The following is a 22,617-nucleotide window of genomic DNA, read 5'->3' on the forward strand; positions in this document are numbered from 1 at the left end:
TTTGACGCAATGCGTGAAGTATTCACGCAGTCTTGTAGGCGCTATCCGTTTTTCGCTGACCGCAATGACCGCAGTCCGTTTGATGCAATGCGTGAAGTATTCGTGCAGTCTTGTAGGCGCTAATATGTGTTACATGCCGATCGCCGCGCGGAGTACTTCTCCTTTTCATCTCAAGTCCTCGTCATCATTTATGTCTCTACGTCGCGCCGTCCCGAGCCAAATTGCGTGTTTTAACTATTTGGTTTCTCTCTTAACTTGAATTATTAAAGGTGCTGTCTCTTGTATCTCTGAAAGACGACCAAATTAGAAATTATTATACTCTCAGGAAATGAGAGATTTTGTCGCCTTCACTCGTTTGTAATTATTTTTCTAAATCCGATTTTTTTAAAACCTACATTTAGAAAAATTTCAAAATTTGCCGTCCCCTATAGATTTGCCGCCATGGACCGCGGCCCATGTGGCCACCCCCTTAATCCGGCCCTGATATGTATGTTATTTATTGAGATTTCAAGTTTTCACTCTTTCAGTAAACGGCATGATTTTTATATGAAAGTTTGACAGCTTAGATGTTCAGGAGCAATACGATTTTGAACTTAATATAGCATACATTGAATTTTTGCTGGTAGAACGAGAAGGGTTTGTGAAATTAGGAGCGGGAAAGAAAAACGAAGGAATATCAAAAGAAAGGTAATGAAGAACAGAGAAGAAGAAATAAAACAAATAAAAGAAAGGCACAAAATGAGATGAGCGAAAAAGAGTTAAACAATGAGTGGACGAGGACAAACAAGGAAGACGTAGAAAAAAGAAAGGAGGAGAAAAGGGAAGAGAAGAGGGAGAAATACGAGAACTAGAATCGACGGGATGGGATGCGGAGGACAAAGGAAGTAGTGATAGTACAATTATTTTACTCCGACAGGTGTCCCAGCTGCAAAGGCAAATCGCACGTAGAATGAAAGATAATCTGACAAGAGTGAAGTACATACAGGGTCCAAGTAAGTAAGATGGTAAGTAAAATGACGAAAAAAATAGATAAAAATAAAGGTTTAAAGGGTAATTCTGTCCAAGTTCTAACATTAGAGAGATGAAGTTGAAAATGAGAAAGAAAATGGAGAGGATGAGAAAACAAGCTTTACAAAAAGTAGAAAAAAGAAGAGAGGAGATGCGCAAGAGGAGAAGAAGATTAGAGGAAAATAAGATAGAATGGGAAAGAACTAACAGGAACTATCTCAAAATATGCCTCAAGGGTTTTTTATCGTCAGCGAGACGATGTATTCAGAACAAGTTCGGCAACATGCTAGCTGTGATCATCAATACGCCTAATTTGATGCCTTTGGCATTAGTTCAGACGATGGTAATGGTGACGACTGCACCCCTCTCGTCCCCCTCATAACCCCTCGCCCCCCCCCCCCCCATGACCCCAGGCGTTCAACTGGACCTTGAATGATTTTATTGTTCCTTAGGAGCCGACCGGGAGACAACTCGTCGAATCAAAACAAACAACGGGACGAAATGAAAGTTCATAAATGGGATGGGGGAGGGGCTCTAGCGGGTGAAAGACAGCCGATTTATCGATTGATCTGCCTTTTAAATCTATGGTGAAGGATCGAAACAGGTTGTTCGCAACGAGCACTTTAATAATCGATTCTTCACCACAGCTTCAAACGGAGGAACATCGATAATCGACCACTCACGCCTCGCTTTGGTGAAAGAATGAAGTGCTAATAAAATCTATGAAACGTGCGTGAAGAATTTTTTCGGTTCATGCGTATTTTGACGGTTGAGTTGAAAACTGTGCGCTCGCAATTAGACATTTAAAAATCTCAGCTCATGATAATTCACGATCGACCGGAGCTTATGAGCGTCGGAAAGGATATTTACTTTTGTGCCCCCCCCTCTTCCCCAGCCTTCAAAAATTTGTGACCACGCCCGTTAGCGCCATGTCATTAAACCTTATATGGTGACCCTCTAAAAAATGGACGTATTTCTATCAAACGGAACTATCTGCGTTATGACGTGAGCCTTTATATGCACATTGTTATGGGTCTCAGGGCTCATGTCTTAAGCGCACGGATTAAATGTGTACATAGGGACCGTCCTTTTAAAAACTAGAAATTCCTACGAGAGGAAATATAGAAACATTTAAGCAGATACGTATTCAAATCCAAAGGAAAAACGAAGGCATAGGAGCGGATAATGCAGTAAATTAGGAAAAAACACACACACAACCAAGCAACCCTCTAACACAAAAAATGTCACTGCCATTCTTTAGATTCCAATATCAAACCGAGCTGGCCAAGAATGTTCATAAATGAGCGTTTTGTCGCAAAACTGAGTAAATTCGTGCAAAAAACCAAGTCAAATGCGTGCTTTACAGACGATGGTTCGTAACAAGTGTAATTATAAATCGCTTTGAATAATTTGAATGCATAGGTTGGCTGCCCTTTAGGGCCCTGAAAGCTCCAAAATCAAACCTCAGAATTACCAACTTGTCCGCTCCCTATATTGTCACCTTCCGGTCCAAGTATCCCAAGCGCCATGCGACGTTTCGAAATTTCCGCCGCAATTTTCTTTTTTTACAGAGAAATTGTTCGTTGAATCCGTTTGAGAATTTCACAGAATTTCAGCGGCAGCACAAAGAAAATTCAATGAAATTTTCGGACAGCTTCGTTGAACAATGGAGATGTTGCATGTGTCAGGAATTTGCTATTTGACTATTGATTCTTATGTTAAAGTTCGCGAGAAACACCATGGTGCCACTGGTTTTCTCTGAAATCAACTCCCAAGCTCAAAAAAGCTCTCAAGTTGAGGGCGTAATGGAGGGGATATCCCACGCTATCCTGAAAGTCCACCTCTTATCAAGACAAACTCTCCATGCAAAGATAGGGAGCAAATACATTGACGGGGCTGCCACTTTATTTGGGGACTCTAAAACTGAAAACACGGCAACCTTGGTAATGTATTTGCTCCCTATCTTCGCATGTAGAGTTTGTCTTGATGTAGAGGTGGACTCTCAGGGTAGGGTGGGATATCCCCTCCATTCTGGCCTCAACTTGAGAGCTTTTTTGAGCTTGGGAGTTGATTTCAGAGAAAACCAGTGGCGCCATCGTGTTTCTCGCGAACTTTTACATATGAATCAACAGTCAAATCGCAAATTCCTCACATTTGCAACATCTCCATTTCTCCGTGCAAATAATACAATGGCGGCAGAAATTTTGAAATGACGCATGGTACTTGTGATACTTACGCCGGGAGGTAACTTTAGTTGCGATTATTTCTGGTTGTGAAAATCGCTCAACTGAACGTATTTATGCTGAAAAGAACTATGTTGCACGTAAAGCCTATGCATATAGTTCTTTTTAGCATAAATACGTACCACTCAAAGTGAATTTTAGGGTGAAATCAATCGATTCCCAGAGGATGAGCACCGCAATTCCGGTGAATAGGTGTCTCTGAAAGGGAATTTGCGCAACAAGTGACTGACTGGCAACTTGGAAAACAGACCCCAAGCAGTGGCGTGGCGTGAATAATCGATCATCGATATCTCGCCATTCGAAGCTATGGTAAAGAATCGATTACTAAGGTGTTCGCTGCGAACACCCTAATAATCGATCTTTTTCCATAGGTTTAAATGGCATAACAATCGATATATCGCAATTCACGCCACGCCACTGACCCCAAGCGAGACGTGATTCGGAGTCGCTCGCAGGCGGGGGTGGGTTTTTCTCGTCGAGATGGGGATGAGTGGTTGGATGAGGTGGTTGGTGGGGAGGGGCATCAGACAATTGCACCTGCCGCCTTCAATTCCGCGGTATGCAAAGATACGCGCACGGGGAAACTGGAGCAGGGCTTCCACTTTTTTTACTACTAAAGAGTTGCCACGTGTGGCGCTTCGAGGGGTTTTAAAGTCTTACTGGAGACAAACTCAGAAGAAAGGTGGTATACACAAGTAGCACAGATTGCATCATATTGCAATTTTATGGTGAGTGTGCTGCTACTGCATTGGAATGTTGTGTATGTTGCCTATCTATTGATTGAAGGAACACTTTTTATTGAAAATTATTCACGGAAAAAATTAAATTGCTGATTTAAGAATTCAATTGCTAAAAAAAGCGACTGCAACGTCTCGACGTAGATTTTACAGCAAAAAAATGCTACTTTAACAACTATTATGAGCTAATTAAATCACGGGGGTGGTTAAAGTAGCATTTTTTTGTTCTAAAATCTACATTGAAACATTGCAGTTACTTCGTTTTAGCAATTGAATATTTTTTTCCGTGTTGCAATAAAGTTAAAAAAGGTATAAGTTACAATTTTCATGGCATTGAAAACTGTCTATCTTTCTGACACAAGAGCATTTGAAGGGAGGAAGTATACTCAAGTAGCATAGATCGCATTAAATTGCAATTTTACGGTGCAAGTGTCGCTACTGCATTGGAATGTTGTGTATCTTGCCTACCTATCGATTGAAGGAACACTTCTCATTGAAATTTATTGTGATAAAATAAAAATAGGTAAGCTACAATTTTCATTACATACCAAATGACCTATCTTTTTGACACATGAAACTTATTTTCTTGATTACTTAGAGTTGCCACGTATGGCGCTTTAATAGGTTTCAAAGTCTTACTGGAGACGAATTCAGAAGAGAGGAAATATACCCAAGTATAGTAAAGATTGCATTAAATTGCAATTTTATGGTGAAAAAATTGCTAATGCATTGGAATGTTGTGTATGTTGCCCATCCGTCGATTGAATGAGCACTTTTTATTGAAATTTATTGCTATAAAGTTAAAAGAGGTAAGTGACAATTTTTATCGCATTGCAAATTGCCCATGTTTTTGACACATGAAACTCATAATCTTGATTACTTAAAATAGGTGCGAGTATTTAAAGACCAAATCATCATACTCTACAGGGTGTCCGGAATTGCGTTTTTCAAAGATGTATTGCTCTACTTTTCAATTTTTGTATGTAAATGACCGAAAAAGTGCTGTCTGTTAGGCTGAATTTTTACGGCATAACAGACAGCACATTTTCGGAATTCACATAATAATAATTGAGATGTGGAGCAATATATCATTCGAAAGCGTTACAATACGTAATCCTTTATAGATTAATGCGAAAAAAATCGAGTTATTATCATTTTTACTGAAAATATGACCGACAAATGTGTTGTCTGTTACGGCGACAAAACTATTCCAGTTTTCGTGAAACCACCCTTAAACTTAACGTAAATTAGAAGTTCTGTCTAGTTGGTATCAATCAAGAGCAGAAATATTGCACAAAATTTCCCAGGAGCGCGTCATTTCGACGCGACAGAGCTTTGAGAAAGTTTCAGATTTTCGAAACTTTTTGCTGAGTAGGCATTTTTATTGCAGGGACTGTGAGAAAAATTACCTACGGAGCAAGGGGCTTCGAAAATCCGAAAAGCCGTCGCGATAACCTCGGGGTTTTGCTCAAATGTGCGATTGCGATAGGGAGAAATCCGATCCTGTTGAGTCGTGGCAATTAAACCATCGTGAAACCACCCTTAAACTGAACGTAAATTATAGAAGTTCTTAAAAATTTAAAAAAAATAAAAACAAAAAAAAAATAATTGCAGGACCAGTTTGTGAGAAAAATCGGCAACGGTGAAAAATGCGCTCCGTAGTTTAAGTATATTGTTGCGCTCCCATAAAAGTTCTATTCTGGGTTTGAGGCGCGGGAATGAATGGCGCGGAAACGTAGTCGGGCACAATGCAGAATTGATTAAAAAATCCGCGAGGCTTCCGCGGGGAAAACGGGCTGAAAGCGCATCGGCTCGGCCCCTCCTTTTAGACTTTTATTTATCCCGGACCTGTTGCTTGTTCATCAGCGCGCGCCTTCCCAGCGGGCTGATTATTGAAATTGATAGATAAAGCGATAGACAAAGAGAAAATGGAGGGACCGAAGAGATCCTCACTAAATGGGTCAGCGGGCCGATTATTGAAACTGATAGACAAAGCGATAGACAAAGAAGACATAGGAGTATAGAGCGATCCTATTGGTTGACATGATTGGTTCTTATAGACTAAGGAAGAAAATGATGGACTAACTGTCAGGTTTTTCGTGGGTTGCCGTTAGTTAGTCCATTACCTACCTCCTATGTCTATTGCCACCACCCGCTTCCACCAATAGGATCCCTCCAAATCCCTTTTGTCGTCTTTGTCTATAGCTTTGTCTATCAGTTTCAATAATCGGCCCGCAGTTGCGGTGGTCGAAAAATCATGTTTTGATGATTGATTCTTGGTACTAAAAACATGGAACTCGGTGTAGAGAAATTTGTTTCTGCAAAAATATTTCAATTCTTCGCCATGAAAGCGCATATCTGCATAGGGAAACCAACAACAGGTATGTTGTTTGTAAAATGGGCCAGAAATAGTGGCTCCTTACTGCAAAATGGACGTATTTATGCTAAACTATGTGCATAGGGGTTGCGTGTAGCATAGTTCCTTTTATCATGAATATGTTCAAATGTAATCCAATTTTTTCACTGCTTTTATTTTTCTCAGAGCATAGGTTCGCCAATCTTGGACTAGCTACGTCATAACTGAACCTCCTCGCTGAAAGACGCGGCGATTTCGGCTATTTTTAATCTCGGGTTCTCTTTCGGATGATGAGAAATATTCCCGAAATTCGTAGCCGACTTAAAAATACAGAGTGATGATTCACGCTTGCTCGCCGGCAGCTGTCACTTCTAATCTACAATAATCGAATTCCAGGAAGAATCGATTGATGCAACGTTCCGCAATCGATGCGATGCGGCAACTTCAAATCGTCGTTGCCGTTTTCACGGAAAAATACGCTCGGTATGATCATTCATTACCGTGGGAAAATGGACCACTAGACGAGGTACGAATTTCAGCATTCTGATACATGTATCTTAACTAAAATTTCACGTAAAACACGATGCGCACAATGAAAATTTCCGGAATAAACTCCCTCCGAAGATATTGAATGATTCTTGGTGCTTGAATTGAAACCACCCTCTCATGAAAACTCAATGCTCTACGTGATTCACATCACGCGCTAAACATTATCATCGTAGTCTCTGCGATATAAAAATCTGGCAACCTCGATCTTGACGCTCTGGCTCAGCTATAGCAAATTGCTAATAGTTTGAACAACACATGGTGGAAATGAACATAGCTCGATTTAGAAGATAGCTGAAACCGTTGAGTTTGAGTTTCCTGTGAGCGGGCAGTTCAAATTCCTCGTAACCAATGTGAAATAAAGACGTTAATATCTTCGTTAGGAGTTGGTTTTAGTAATTTTCGTTGTGCGAATTGTGTTCTACGTGAAATTCTGGTTAAGAAACATGTATCAGATTGCTTAAATTCGTACCTTGTCTAAAGGTCCATTGGAGAGTATACGGCTTTTTTGGATTGTAGAATCGTGTTTTGATGTTAGAATTTCAGCAGAAATGAAAGATCTGCTTATACTGGGACCAGCAGAAAGGAACCAAGCCAAATCAGCTATTGCCAATTTAACGGGGCAATTTAATTTTTTACAAGAGAACGTTTGTGTGGATTTCTTGGAAAATTTTAAATAATTGGATTTGCACTATGCAGAAAATTCACCGAAATTTACATAAAAACCCGCACAACCGTTTTCATGTAAAAATTAAATTGCCCAGTTAAATTTGGCAATAGCTGATGTGGCTTGGTTTCTCCCTGCTTAACGCGGTCCAAACATGTCCATTTAATAAGATTTACCTCTAAGGACACGATTCCTCGTCAAAAATTGACGATTTTTTTGCTAAAAATGGCAACAATCAATTGTTTACAGAGTCCCAAGACGGACCGGGACTTCATCGATAAGCACGTACTTAATTCCGGTTAGGGTTTCAATAGGGCGTTTAATGGGCGCAGAGCCACCTCTAAGTTTGAATTGCCCGTAATATATTTTTTTACCGAACAAGAGTCTTTTCCAAACGATCGTCCTGCGAAATAAACCAGATGTTGCTTCATAGTTATGAACTCCAACTTCGTTCGGGGAGGGGGTGATGGTCACAAACCGTGGGATCCAAGGGCAAGTATCACCTCATTGGCTGAAGAGAGGGCTCGCGGATCCATTACTGGGGAGGTAGTTCTTTTTTTCCAGTGGCGTGGCGTGCTTTGCGATGTATCGATTGATCGACCATTTAAACCCATGGAAAAGTATCGATAAACAGGGTGTTCGCAGTGAACACCTTAATGATCGATTATTTACCACAGCTTCAAATGGGGAAATATCGATAGATCGCAAAGCACGCCACGCCACTGTTTTTTTCGTCCAGGATACACGCCTCAATACGTCGTTTTTGAGACTAAACCACCTAACTACATTTCAACGTTATTCTCCTGAAGTATTCTGCCGTGCTAAGGAGAAACGCCGTATGAACCTTCAGGCGTTGCAAAATTTTCTTTGATAAAACGCGAATTTCCTGGTAAACTCGTGGATGTTTTCCTTCCAATCTTTCAGATAATTTTTTTCAGAATTTCACCAAAAGTTTCTGAAAATTTAAAGGCATGATATTCATAGCGTTCCTCAAAAATAAACATTTTATCGGAGGAAATTTGGCAAGTCTCGAATGTTTATACAGCGTTCTCCATTCCGGTAGTATCACCCCGGATACATGCACATCAGACTTCTTGGGTAAAATTTACCGCAATTAGGAAAGTAATCGTCAATCGATCATGAAATTTAATCTTAACCCCCCCCTCCCCCTAAATTATGTCTGTACCCTACTTAACTCGAGTGCGGACTTCGGTTTTATGGCGCGAGAGTTGAGCTGACCAAAATGAAGAGGCGCTGCTCATTTCCTGGGAGTATTTTTTATTCTTGGAAATTTCCACAAAGCACACCTCATGTTATGTGGAATTTTGGCGTGTCAAATGCGTAGCCCAAAAGGAATACACTGAATTAGATTGAAAAGTAATTTTTGAAAGTTTTGCTCCTGCATCGGTCTGTTGCGTAGGTTGCATATCTATTAATTGAAGGGGCGTCTACCTTGAATTGATTGCAATACAATTGAATTAAGTTGCAATCTTGCTTTGTATTGCAAATTGTGTATTTCTTTTGTACATGTAACTCATCTCATTGACCGTTTAAAATCGGCATTTATCAACCAAAGCGTGATACTGAAGCTATTAAGATAATTAAAAATTTTAAAACAATTGTTAATTAAATTAATTATTTAGTTTAAGAAAACACTATTTTTTCAATCCAATTGATATAAAAAATTATAATTTCATGGTAAAATATTGCAATTTTATTGCACTTAATCGAACTTTATTTGAAAATTTACTTACACCGTGCTATTTGGGAATGTGAGGTATAATTTCATACTTTGTTCAATGGTCTATTTGATGGTTTCAGTGGTCTGCCACAGAGCTCTAAGATTTAATTTCACGAATTTCATCAAAAAGTACCGATGGATAATTTGCAAGAGTTGAAATTGGATAAATTTCGTGTTTAAGTGGAAACTACCGAGTGAACTAACCATGAGGATACCCTCAGTTCATACATTGCATAAACAATTATTAGAGGAGATATAACACAATGATCAAATCTGCTAAAATACGTGTGTTTAAATGGGGATCGCCGTCAGATGACATCACTAGACGGTTCATTTTCTCACTCTTAAATCTATTCTTATACTATTTCCCATATCACAAAAAAATTGTAAAAAAATCCTGTGACATTAGCTCTTTGAGCAATTTCAGAAGAAGCAATAAAAAATTGCATGCAAATTCTCCATTTTCAAAGAAAAATTTGGCAACATTGAAATGCACACACAACAATGAAACATTGTTGTGTAACATTTCAACATTGAAATGTTACACTCTTCGTGAAACTACCGAGTGAACTGAACATGAGGATATGCTTGGTTTGTACATTGAGTAATTAATAGAGGAGATATGACACAATGATCTAATCCACTAAAATGCATTTGTTTAAAGGAACGTGTCGCCAGATGACAATAAGACGTCACTATGAGGTGCATTTTCAAACTTTTAAACCTATTTTTACACAATTTCCTACGACAGAAAAAAATCATAAAAATACTGTGAAATCAGCTTTTTAAGCTTCTCAGATGGAGCAATATAAAATTTGCCCGCAAATGGACGTATTTCTACCAAACAGACCTATGTGCAGGTGAGAAATATAGGGTGTGCTCGTTGAAGCTGCATAAGAAGCAATGTAAAAGTGGGCGTGATTCCTTTTGAAGAATTGGAAAAGCGGGATATTACATTCTATCAAACAGACCTATGTGTCAACTGAATGCGGGATATATGAGCCGCGGGCATGGCAAGAGAGCGTTGTGGACAGGGCTCATGAGTTTATGCGGAGGCGGGCGGACGGGGGCGGCGGAGGCGGGCGGCTTCATTGCCGCTGACGTCACTGGCGCTTTAATATTCTCATTCACTCTTACGGCCAGAGAACTAGCGAGCACACCCCATATTTCTCACTTCCACATAGGTCTGCTTGGTAGAAATACGTCCAAATTTTCCATTGAGATTGTCGGATTGGGGTTTTTTTTTCGAGCACTGACTTAGGCATGAGCTAATTTTGAACTTGGTGCCTGGCCGTGCGGTCAGTCGCTATCAGTAAATCGGGAAACAATGAGAGCTGTTCCGGTTTCAGCGATCCCGCTTCCTCATTCTGCTCCCGACATTCCGTTTTATGTTTCACGGCGATTAGCGTCGGCGAGTTAACAGCTTCACCCGTCAACAATCAACGCTCAACAGTCAACGCAAACATCGCACCGGGAGTCATGAATAATGCACGAAGACGCTGAGGCTGAGTGGAGGCGAAATACGTCGAGATGAGATCTAGGAGGAGGGCTGCCGTGCTACGGAAAAACGCCGTATGAGCCTTTAGGCGTTGCCATATTTCCTTGAATAACCAACAAGTATACTGAGAAAATTCTGAATATTTTACTTCCAATTTTTCAGAAAATTTTGCTCCTAATTAAATCTAAAATATCGGAAAATTTCAAGGAAAAATGCGCATGACTTTCTTCAAAAATGCATGTTTTACTCGGGGAAATTTGGCAACTCTCGAATGTTCATACGGCGTTCTTCCTCAGCACGGCAGAGGGCAAGCAAGAGTAAAGTTCAGCACAGAGCCTCGGCAAGGTCCCGGGATTTGAGATTCAGGCCTAATTCTACCACCTCCTCATAAAGTTAATTTTTTCATGAGGCACTAATTTAAATGCTATCAAACGAATTTTGGGATAACTCAGTAACATCACCCACCTGACTCCTCAAATTTAATGGGGCAAGTTAATGTTTTACATGAAAACGGTTGTGCGGATTTTTCCCGCAAATTTCAGTGAATTTGCTGCATAGAGCGGAACAACCGTTGTAACTTTTAGAAGCAGCAACCCACGAGCGACCCTACAGTCATTGGCGGATCCAGAAAATTGGCAACATTGTCTTTTCTCCATTTCAACCTTTGGAAATGTATCGATTCTTGGAGGAGCTGGTGCTCCAAAAAGAATCGATTATTTAGCATAGGTTTAAATGGAGACAATGCAGGGTTGCCAAATTGCTGGATCCGCCTCTGCCTACAGTTAGCCCATCATTTTCTCCCTTAGTCTTAAGGAACCAACTATTTCAACCGATAAGATCGCCAGGGCCGGATTAAGGGGGTGGCCACGTGGGCCGCGGCCCATGGCGGCAAAATGTAGGGGGCGGCAAATTTTGCAATCTTTTTGAATGTAGGTATCAAAAAAAGAGAGAAAAATCGGATGCAGAAAAAAAATTAAAAACGAGAAAAGGCGACAAAATCTCTCATTTCCTGAGAGTGAAAGTATAGTAATTTCTAATTTTGTCGTCTTTCGATGATACAAGAGACAACACCTTTTATTGATCGAGTTAAGAGAGAAACCAAACAAGCAATTTGACCTGGAACGGAGCGGTGCGGCGGTCAGCATGAAACACATAGCGCCTACAAGACTGCATGAATACTTCACGCATTAAGTCAAATACACTGCGGTCAGCAGCAGTCGGCGTGAAACGCATAGCGCCTACAAGACTGCATGAATACTTCACGCATTGCGCCAACACAGTGCGGTCGGGCAGCGGCGGAATTTAAAATTATTAACCACATTTATGTTTGTTCTTCCATAATTTTTTCGTTAGTTTTTTATAAATGGAAGGCCTTGTCCAAACACTCCTCCTCCACCGGCACGTTCACTTGATGTTTTCTGTAGATCGTATTCGTTAGATCACAAAGGTGAGATTATATTGATATCGATTGGTTCAATATGTGACCACAGCCTCAAAAGTCAATTTAGAAATCTGAGGTAACGGGTCTTGTGTGATCGAATTTTTATCCTCTCGAGCACCAAATGGCAATGAAAAGTTGTTAGAGAATTTTATCATTTTCAGCTTTTCCAAATTAAATCCTAAAATTTTTGTATGAGGTTATGCTCTATTGTTTTGAACCAAACGATACATCGAACCACTGTCGAATACGATCTACTGATGTTTCAAAACAAATGAGAAGGGGCGGAAAAATACAGGCGGCCCGTGGGCGGCAAGTAGGTAAATCCGGCCCTGAAAATCGCTCCATACTCCCTAAGTCTTCTTTGTCTATTGCTTTGCCTATCAGTCAGACTCTACAGTTAGTCCATCATTTTCTCCCTTAGTCTATAGGATTCAACCATTTCAACCAATATGATCGCTCCATACTCCCTAAGTCTTCTTTGTCTATTGCTTTGTCTATCAGATTCAACACTCAGCCCATCAGAATAAGAGTGAGTGAATGAGTGCCTGCGTGAGTTACTCGTGTGAGTGTGTGAAGGAATGAAGTGCGGGCACGCGACAGCCGGAGACAAGAGTCGAATCCCGGTGGATATTATACAGGACTAATTACTAATTAGTGATGCAAGGTGAGTGCCCACGACGAGCCATCACGTCACACGCGCCAAGCGGCGAATCAGGACTAAAGGGCCACGTGGAATCCTCGCCGACTCCGCCGAATTATCCTCCGGAAATTCTCGCCCATACTAGAGTACCTTTATAGACAGAGTAAGGCCATTTCTGTTCCGGTTTTTCATTGGTCGCGTGAAAATAGGCTAACACGATGTTCTTACGGCCGTAAATAAACAAACAAGATGGCTGTTATCAGCAAGCAAGATTGAGGTTGCCGGCCAGGTTGGCCTAGTGGTTAGCGCGTCTGACTCTAGGTCAATGGGTCCCGGGTTCGAATCCCGGTGGTGGCGACAAATTTTCATGGAACTGACGAGTGGATCTGCAGAAACAGATTCCACCCGGCCTTAATCCCTGAAAATTTGAAAGCCTGGAGCATGGATGTGCCCAGATCCTATAGATGTCTAAGGACAATAAATACTGTCTATCGATGGCTGTAGGTTCCAACGGAACATAAGCCAATAAACCAGCAATAAAAAAAAAAAAAAAAAAAAAAAAAAAAAAGATTGAGGTTATGCACATCTTACATCCTCCTGTGATAAAGGTGAAAGGCGATTTAACAATGTTTTCATGTGTTTTTCGTGTGTTATTCGCAGATATGCTCGTTTAAATTGTTACTGCCGCATAATTGAAATTTTTGTTAAATTTAGCTTCTCATCGATGTTACTGTGAGCCGCCATTTTGTTTGTTTATTTACGGCCGTAAGAGCATCATGAAGCCTAAAAACTCGTTGACCAATCAAAAAGCGGAACAGTTTTCCTGTAGTAAAAAGATACGAATGGCCATACTCTGTCTATAAAGGTACTCTAGCCCATACTGCCTTGTCAACCCTACTAAAAACGATAGTGAGTGAAACATGGTACCATATTGACGCCAACATGATATCAACATGGGGCAAGTGAGACAAAAAAAATTGCTCTATTAATTTGGAAAATTCTTGTGTGGCCTCCGCGGCTAATTTATTTCGGTGCCAATACATTTTTGCTCAAAGTGACCAGAAGAAACCAATATGGTATCATCATGGGGGCAATGTTGAGACCAAGTTGGTAGTAGCTTTATATCAGGTTGGTGTCAATATTTCATAATTAATTCAGTTCGGCACCTTCAGGGACGAGTTCTATAGGACGCCGTTCTGTTGTGAGCGGGTGATTGCAGCGCATTCTCGCGTAGGATCCTAGTCAACTCAGAGGATCCTTCCCCCCGAATCTCGACTCATCCATCGCCAGAGACAAGAGACCCTCCACTAGTATCTTGGCCATTGTGGAAGCTTTTACTTTCGGGACTTCAGCATTCTACTGTTGACTTACCTACATGGTTGATGTTTAACAACGTGTTGGCAGTTTCGTTTTGCAAACAAGTCGAAAATGGCCGAAGTTTGCGAGACTTGTTTGGCTCATGACGTCACCAAAAGCTCATCATCGACCATGTAGGTAGGTCAACAGCCGAAATTGAGGTGATGACTGTTGCTCCCTAATAATTGTCCATAAGGAACTGTTGAATCCCCGAAAGTAAAATTTTCCACCTGTCGTTAGGAGGCCAGTGGAGGGTCTCTTGTCTCTGTCCATCGCCCGCTCCAAAAGTGAGGTTAAGCCGGAAATTGAAAAATAACACATAAGGCGGCTGAATTCTTGAAAAATAAGTATATTTTTGACGTTTTTCGACCCCTTTCGACCAGGAAGGCCTCGCTGCATGTAATAGTACGGTGAAAAATTCGATTTTTTGCAGTTATACGCGATCCTACGGATTTTAATGAAGTCCAACAACTGATAACAGCAGTGAGTTGCGAGGATCCTACGCGAGACAGCAGCACTAGTACCTGCTCACGAATTTTTACATTGACTCTTACGGGAGTCCAGGGTCCTATAGAACTGGTCCCTGGCACCTTGCTGCCGGGTTCCATCTAAACAGGATTCCTCATCCCAGCTCAAGTTTACCTTATTCCTAGCATTTTATCCTTTTTAGGGATTTTGTAGGTAATTTTAAAGCACAAGTTGGCAAGAGTCATGCTTTTTCAAATCACTTTCGCACACGGTTTCAAACGGCGAAAAATGACCTTCCCATTGGCGCGTGCACGACTCGACTGCGGCGGCGCACAATGGATCGAGTCTATTGGAGAGGCCGGACATGAAATTTTTGAATAAAACTGCAAATTTTGATGTCTATTTTGCAACATTTAAAATTTTAAGGGGTGCCTCTAGAAGATAATTTCACGAGGACACCAATGGAACCACTTTTAGAACCTCAAAGTTTTGTAAAAACGGAGTTAAAAGCGTTTAAAGTTTCAGAATTTTGTCCGACCTCTCCTATTGACTCGATCCACTGTGCGGCGTCGCGTTCCGCTATCCTTCGTATAATCCGCGCACTTCATTTTCACACCATTTCACTTCTTGATGGTTAGTTAAAATTAAATTGATTCATACCTTAAAGTCATTTACTTACGGTTTGTGTCTACAATGACGACTAAAGTACAAAATCACGTATCTTCATTGCGATGTATCAAAATTTTCGATCCTATTCCAATTTTTTAAAGAAAAACATGTGGATTGCATTTTGCATACCTAAAGGAACCAGGAGCATCCTAACATCGCTAAGAATGTGCAACTTTCTTTGCCCTACGAATATAAACTGCTCATCAATACAAGTTTTATCTTTACTCGCAATTCAAGACGAAAATTACCTTTGTAAATTTGATTGTTTTCATTATTTCAGTAATTGTATTGCAAAAAATGTACGTTGCAAAATCCTCGCAACATTGGAATGCTCTTGGTTCCTTCTTGCAAAATGTAATCCACGTCATCTTTGGGCTCGGTAGGTATGTCAAATTAAATACAATTACATTTTCAAAATAGAAATTTTTTTCTCGACTCTATATTTTTACGAGATAAAATGTGCGACATATAATTAAATTCAAAACTACTCCGCAGTAAATAATGTTTTTCAAAAGAAAAATCGTTGTCAAATACATTCTACGGTCAATATCAATCGTATTACATTTTGCAATAAGGAACCACTATTTCCGGCTCATTTTAGAAGCAACATATCGTCGTCTCCCGGACAAAAGAACGTAACTCCATTCCAATGTTGCCAAATTTCTCCTCGCAAATTGCCTATTAATCAAGAGAATTTTGGGCATTTCTGACTGAAAATTTCCCTGATTTTTCTCTAGATCCCGAGCAAAAAACAGAGATATTTTGGATAAAAATTGCTTACGTACATTTATGTATCATAAGTTAATTGTTTGAGTCAATTTGACAACCTTGGAGTGGATTTACGTTCCTTCGTGCCGGAGACGACGATATATGCCGTTAATTTCCCCATTCAGATACGTGCTTTTATGGAAGAGCCAGAAATAGTGGTTCCTTTTTGCAAAATGTAATCCAATCTGTTCTGTTCTTTTCTTCTTGTTTTTAAGTGGTAGAATCTTTCGCAACTTCTTTTTATCCTGCTTTTGAGTCTTGTAAAAAGAACGTGCCTATTCTTACTCCTTCTATTTCCACAACAATGCGAGACGCCTGGTTTGAGAATGCGAGGCGCCGCTTTCCTGATAACAAGGTTTGCGTTGCGTTAACAAAGAGGCCACCTCTGCTCTGCTCCGGTAAAGTACGAAGATCGATAAGACTTAAAATATATTTGCAATTCTAATTTTTGCCTCGATCCTGAGTAGCGCAACTCAATTATTTGACTGAACGAAACCTCGGGTTTGACTTCATTCATAGGTGAAATACGCCTCGATGCCAGAACTGAGAGAAAACTTCAAATTAATCTTAGGAATAGAGAATTTGCAGGTGTCTGAAATTTGATAAATTTCGTGTTTAAGTGGGAACTGCTGAGTGAAATGAGCACGAGGATATCCTTGGTTCATGAATTGAACAATTATTGGAGAAGATATGACGAAATGATATAATCTGCTAAAATAAATGTGTTTACATGGGAAATGCCGCCAGATGACGTCACTAGGCGGTGAATTTTCTCACTTTTAAATCGATTTTAATAGTATTTTCCATATCGGAAAAAAATTATAAAAAATATTGTGAAATCAGCTCTTTATGCACTTTCAGACAAAGCAATAAAAAATTTGCATGCCAATTCTCCATTGATTAAATAAGAGCATACTCTTCAAAATGTTGCATTCACCATCATTCGTACGAATCAGATCGATGCCATGCTCTGCACCATAGCCTGTTTCCTTTTTCCTCAACATTTCCGAGTTCGCCTGATTTTTTTTTTATTTACCTGCAACTAAAAACTATGTCTACGACTCGGTACAAAAAGTGATTCCATTAATTAAATGTTATTTCACGAAATAATGCAACTTTTTGGACCTACTATTATGTGATTTAATTATTTTCCCTATTTGATAAATGTGTTAAAATATTAATGTATAACTTGACTTACTTGTATTAGCCTTTTTGTGCAGAAACAAACAAAGAAATAAATCTAAAATCTTTTTTTTTTAAACTCTCGACCCTTTCCGAGCCGAACACGACCATTCAAACCTTTCTCAGTAAAGTGATTCTTGGCTACGAAGTCTCTTTTGGTTATTAACTTAGAAACATTGATGATAGACGCTCAATGAGATTGGGCTCATTGTTAGTAGATCACCACGTGATCACTAAAACTATGACAACGCCTTGATGCAACTATTCGTGCTCTGGGGATGCGCGTGTTGCATAATTTCAAAAGTGAAGGCGATTTGCCTGCACCGCGACAGCACCTCGAATAGATTAATGTAACGGAAAACGAAAACGCCTTCATTTTTCCCACATACTACACAAACATCTGTGCGGAGTTGTGGTTCTCATTGTACCTTTGATGAATAGCCTACTCAATAGAATGGGATTAGGCATGTGAATGGGCCAGTTGCGCTGGTCATAGAATCGTGTTTGATGCTTGATTCTTGTAGATTTGCTAAAAATAATAAGATCCGTTCAAACTGTAACTTTCTACGTTCAATGTTATCAAAGATATCGCCCTTTGAAAAGTCGGGTTTTTGACGTCATCCACCGCGGTAGTGACATCTGTGATTTCTTGCGTGATTTATTTTTTACAAGAAAATAAAGAAACATTCTAATGCTGCATATGTTTGAATGGTTCGAATTTTGAAATACAATGTTTTACTCTCTCGCTCGACTGTTTCTCTCTCTCGTTTTTGCTTACAATGATGGTGATACCCATTACGCTGATATTGCGTGCCAAGCAAACGTAAGTAATAATCGTTGCACGCGAAAAACTGAATCACAAATATTAACGCGATGCCGCGATGCGTGCAAGTATTCACCATCAAAGACAACGTGCAATTAGAGATCAATTCAAAGCGCAAATCAATCATCACATGAGTCGAACCCGATCAGAATCAAATGATCGAATATCAATTAAATGAATCGGTTCATGATTAAAGGGAAGGAGGTTTCATCTTCACACGATCAGGGGTAAAAATACTCTTTTGCAATGATGTTATAAAGCTGTTGAAGATAATATGAAACATTTTAGTCACTGCGGATTTTTTCACGATCCGATTGTGTTTAATCGATCATTGCAGCCATTCGGGAGGCGGTAAACTGAATATGTCACGCAAAGCACTTACGAAGGAGGTTCTTCCTTGCATGCACTTCCGTAAAATCACACGTGTAGTGAACGCCAGAAAACTGGATTGAATTTTCCTATCGTAGGTACTACTTTCTCTAGTTCTTTTTGGTTAAAGGAACTAAAAGTATTGGAATGGTTCTCAATTCTTCACCTTCCGGTCACAGTATCACAAGCGACATGCGACATTTTAAAATTTCCGCCGCCATTTTAGTTTTTTAAGGAGAAATAGTTCGTTGAATCTGCTAGAAATTTCACTGAATTTTAGTGGCACTACACAGAAAATTCAGTTGAACTCATTCAGTTGAATTCAGACAGCTTCGTTGAACAATTTCTCTGTAAAAAAATAAAATGACGACGAACATTTTGAAACGTCGTATGGCGCTTGTGATACTTCGGCCGGAAAGTGACGCTTTGGCAAAAGAAGTTCATATTTTGTGACTATTGAGTAAGCAAGTGCTGTTCTCTAGTTTAACGCCATTAGCTGATATAGCTGAGGACACAGTCCATCAAACCCCAAAACCAAAGTGTGTCAACAATGCTATGGTGTGGCCATCGCGTCGCCCATTTTATTGGAGACTGTTGTTATACGCCGATGGAATATTTAGGGCTTATCGATTCAATTTAAGTTGCGATGCTGAGAAGGTCGAAGATAATGGTCAGTTACTGTTAAAATCATTTGATCCGATGAAAATAATTCGTGAAATTGGTGTCATGCGACGTTAAGCACCCTAATGTTTTGGCCAATTTGTGTCAAAATTTTAGCACCGAATTCACACGATTTCTTTTGGCAACCTGCATCAGAGCTGAGCGTTGAGGTATTAGATTGCGCTCCCTTTTGATACTTTCATCTGAGACACTAATGCAGCACCAGGGATATTGGAACAATTACAACTCTCGAATGCTGATGTAATTCCACTTGCTGCTACCCTAACACCAGCGGGCTGATTATTGATATTGATGTTAAAAATGTTACATTATTTCTAGCACTTGGCTACATGCCACACATACCGATACATTCAATGCTACTACCTTTTAGTCATTGTTTAATACAATGTTCGCTGCACTTGTTTTAACGATGCTTCGAACTTTTTATAATGAAGCTGAGGGCTGCGTAAAGGTTACTATTTTAAGTCTCGCAATGCACAGCAAATTAACAAGACAGACTTTTTAAGAGGGGACCTGATGAGTTGGAGTAATCTCGAGCGAGACTGTCGTGTTACGGAACTTACGGAAGAGAGCCGTGAGTGCATGTCTGGATGAACCACGGTCAGCATCCAGTGGCGTGGCGGGCTCTGCGATATATCGATTAATCTGCCATTTAAACCTACATAGAAGGATTGATCACTGGATGTTCGCAACGCACACTTTAATAATCGATACTTTATCACTCCTTCAATTAAGGAAGTATCGATAATCGATCATTCTCGCGGCTCGTCTCGGAATGCACTTACGGTTTTTTACCGTAATGCGCAGTGTTGAGGTGTGAACAATCGATTATCGATATTTCCCCCTTTGAAACTATGGTGAAGAATCGATTTTCAAGGTGTTCGTTGCGAACACCCTTTCTATCGATCAAATTCCATACGTTTAAATGGCGGAGCAATCGATATATCGCAAAGCACGCCACGCCACTGGTAATCCGGCATGAAAGTGAGGCAGGAAGGAACCAATTTCAGACTGAAACCTCTTCCCTATAACGTAGGAACGTACCTCAATTTCCATTTGAGCCCTACTCTCCATATAAATTCATGTTTTTCAGGGCTCACGTGAAAATCGAGCTACGCGCTTACGTCAGAGAGGACACGAAAATGGCGGGTGCGACAGGCGTGTCGTTGATGAAACCGATTTTTGATTTAAAAGAGAGATGAATGAGGCCTTTGAGATTTGCTTCGCGTGACATCGTGTAACTGCGCAACTTTAAATGGCATACAAACACTAACTACGTTCCCATTCGTGGCGTGCTTTGCGATTTATCGATTGATGTGCCATTTAGACCTACAGAAAAGAATCTATGGACAGGGCATTCGCAGCGAACACCTTAATAATCGATTATTTGCCACAGTTTTGGGGAAATATCGATAGACCACAAAGCACGCCACGCCACAGTTGGAAACAATGATTATCGCCAACATTTGTTGACATTTGAGAGTGATACCACTATTCGGCCACACGGGAGCTCGGGTTGCCTACACTGAAAACTGAAGGCGAACCGACAGAGAGGCAATGCCTCCGCCCCACGCTTCGAGTCATTTGCAAGTATTTTTTGCAATCAGTTGCTTCCTTTTGCAACTTTGCACTCTTGAAATTTTTGGATCTCAGATGCTTGTTTTAACAATACTTCTTAGTGTCCCCTGTGCTGCTGTTTCTTTCTGTTATCGACAATGACAAGCAAAACTTCACGACCAGTCAAAGGAAAGATATCTGAAAATTGACTCAACTATTTTATCTTTTTGATTACATTATTTGTGCCAAAGTATAGCTGTGCGCTATAACGTCATCTGATTTCTTTATGTAACATTACCTCAATTTCTCTGTTAAAGGAAATAAGCCCATAGTGTAGCTTGAAAGTTTTCCAGAAACATATTTTCATAGATATGGATAATGACGGAAAGTCTTTAAAATTTTACCTTGTCTAGCTTGCCAATAAAAAAGAAGAAACAGGATAAGAACTGTAACAGGTGAAGCTTTATGTTCGACCCAACAGTAATAAACAGATCTTGTTACAATGTTGTTGGCGATAATGCAAGCGGCGTTATTTCAATTTTGCAAGGCAACGTTACAAGCTGTTTCAACGGCGAAAATTTTCAGGCGCATCTCAACATCCCAAGCAAATTCTACAGCAGTATTGCCAGGGCAACTAGGCGGAAATGCGGGGATTAGCCTTAAATTATGTCTTTCTACTGATCTAAAGCGTGAATTTGACATATTTTAAATGACATTTCGCGTTCGCAATGAAATACAATAATAGTTCCTGAAATGTATGGAATGACAATGTTGCGACGGTAATGTTGACAGTCCATTCTGCAAGTTTGATTGATATACTTTTACTTTAATCCCAAGGAGGACAAATTGGTTTTGGATTGCATTCTTTCCAAGTTCAAGAAAATTTGATATTTTTAGCCATTTCCCGTTGTAGGCTATCATTTTTTGTTAAGGACATGCAGAACTTGGTTGATAATCGAAATTGGGTCATGTGCTAAGACATTTGTGAGAAAATGTCTGTTCTGACTATTAGCTTACGACTTGTGCGAAATCATTGCAAAAATTTGAAAAAATGTCGACACTTATATCCTGCCGTACTAAGAAAGAACGCCGTACGAACATTCGAGAGTTGCCAAATTTCCGTCGATAAAATATGTATTTTTGACCACATTCATGCATATTTTTCCTCGAAATTTTTAGATATTTTAGATTAAATTGCGCAAAAAATTGTCTGAAAATTTTGGAAAATATATTAACAATTTTCCAAGTAAATTCTGTTTTTACTCGAAGGAAACTTGGCAACGCCTGAAGGCTCATACGGCGTTCTTCATAAGCACGGCAGTATCGCGCTTTGATCTCCGACGGTAGAATACTGACCCATCATTTTCCTCGTGTCACTCTGACAATAAATAATCTGGCGCGAATAGACAAGCAAAGTTTACTCACATGATGTTTGGCCGTATCCGTGAACTGTCAAAAGAAGCCCGTCAAAATGGAGCAGCAGCAAATCACGTCACAGGCGTTTTCAGTGTCGAAGTATTTCGAGCACTTCTCTCCTCCGAAAATAAAATTACGGGCCAAAATAGCTGGAAAAAAACAAAATGGGAATGATGTAAGAAAGAGCATAGGTTGAACCACGCGGAGATAATATGGTTTAGAGATCCCCTGCACTATTAAGTAAAAGTTATTTTTGGAGGTGACACTTAGATTTGCCGACATTGGCGGATCTAGCAAATTGGCAACATTGTCTTTTCTCCATTTAAACCTATGGAAATGTATCGATCCTTGGAGGGGCCAGGCCTCAGGTGCTCCGACAAGAATCGATTATTGAGCATAGGTTCAAAGGGAGGAAATACGATGAAATATGATAGATGCTCTGCAGCCCGTG

At 40.1% G+C, this 22,617-nt stretch overlaps 1 protein-coding gene across 2 annotated transcripts in view; it reads right to left on the reverse strand.

Annotated features, from left to right (window-relative positions):
- LOC109040370 (solute carrier family 23 member 1) overlaps positions 1-22,337 on the reverse strand; it is a 52,065-nt gene extending 29,728 nt beyond the window's left edge. For both annotated transcript variants that reach the window (XM_072303890.1, XM_072303889.1), the window contains exon 1: positions 22,176-22,337. The gene's annotated coding sequence lies outside the window, so the exon portion shown is untranslated. The remainder of the gene's footprint in view (positions 1-22,175) is intronic.
- Positions 22,338-22,617: the final 280 nt, after the last annotated feature.

Source organism: Bemisia tabaci, chromosome 9 (assembly GCF_918797505.1).
Source record: "Bemisia tabaci chromosome 9, PGI_BMITA_v3".
NCBI classification, from domain to species: Eukaryota; Metazoa; Arthropoda; class Insecta; order Hemiptera; family Aleyrodidae; genus Bemisia; species Bemisia tabaci.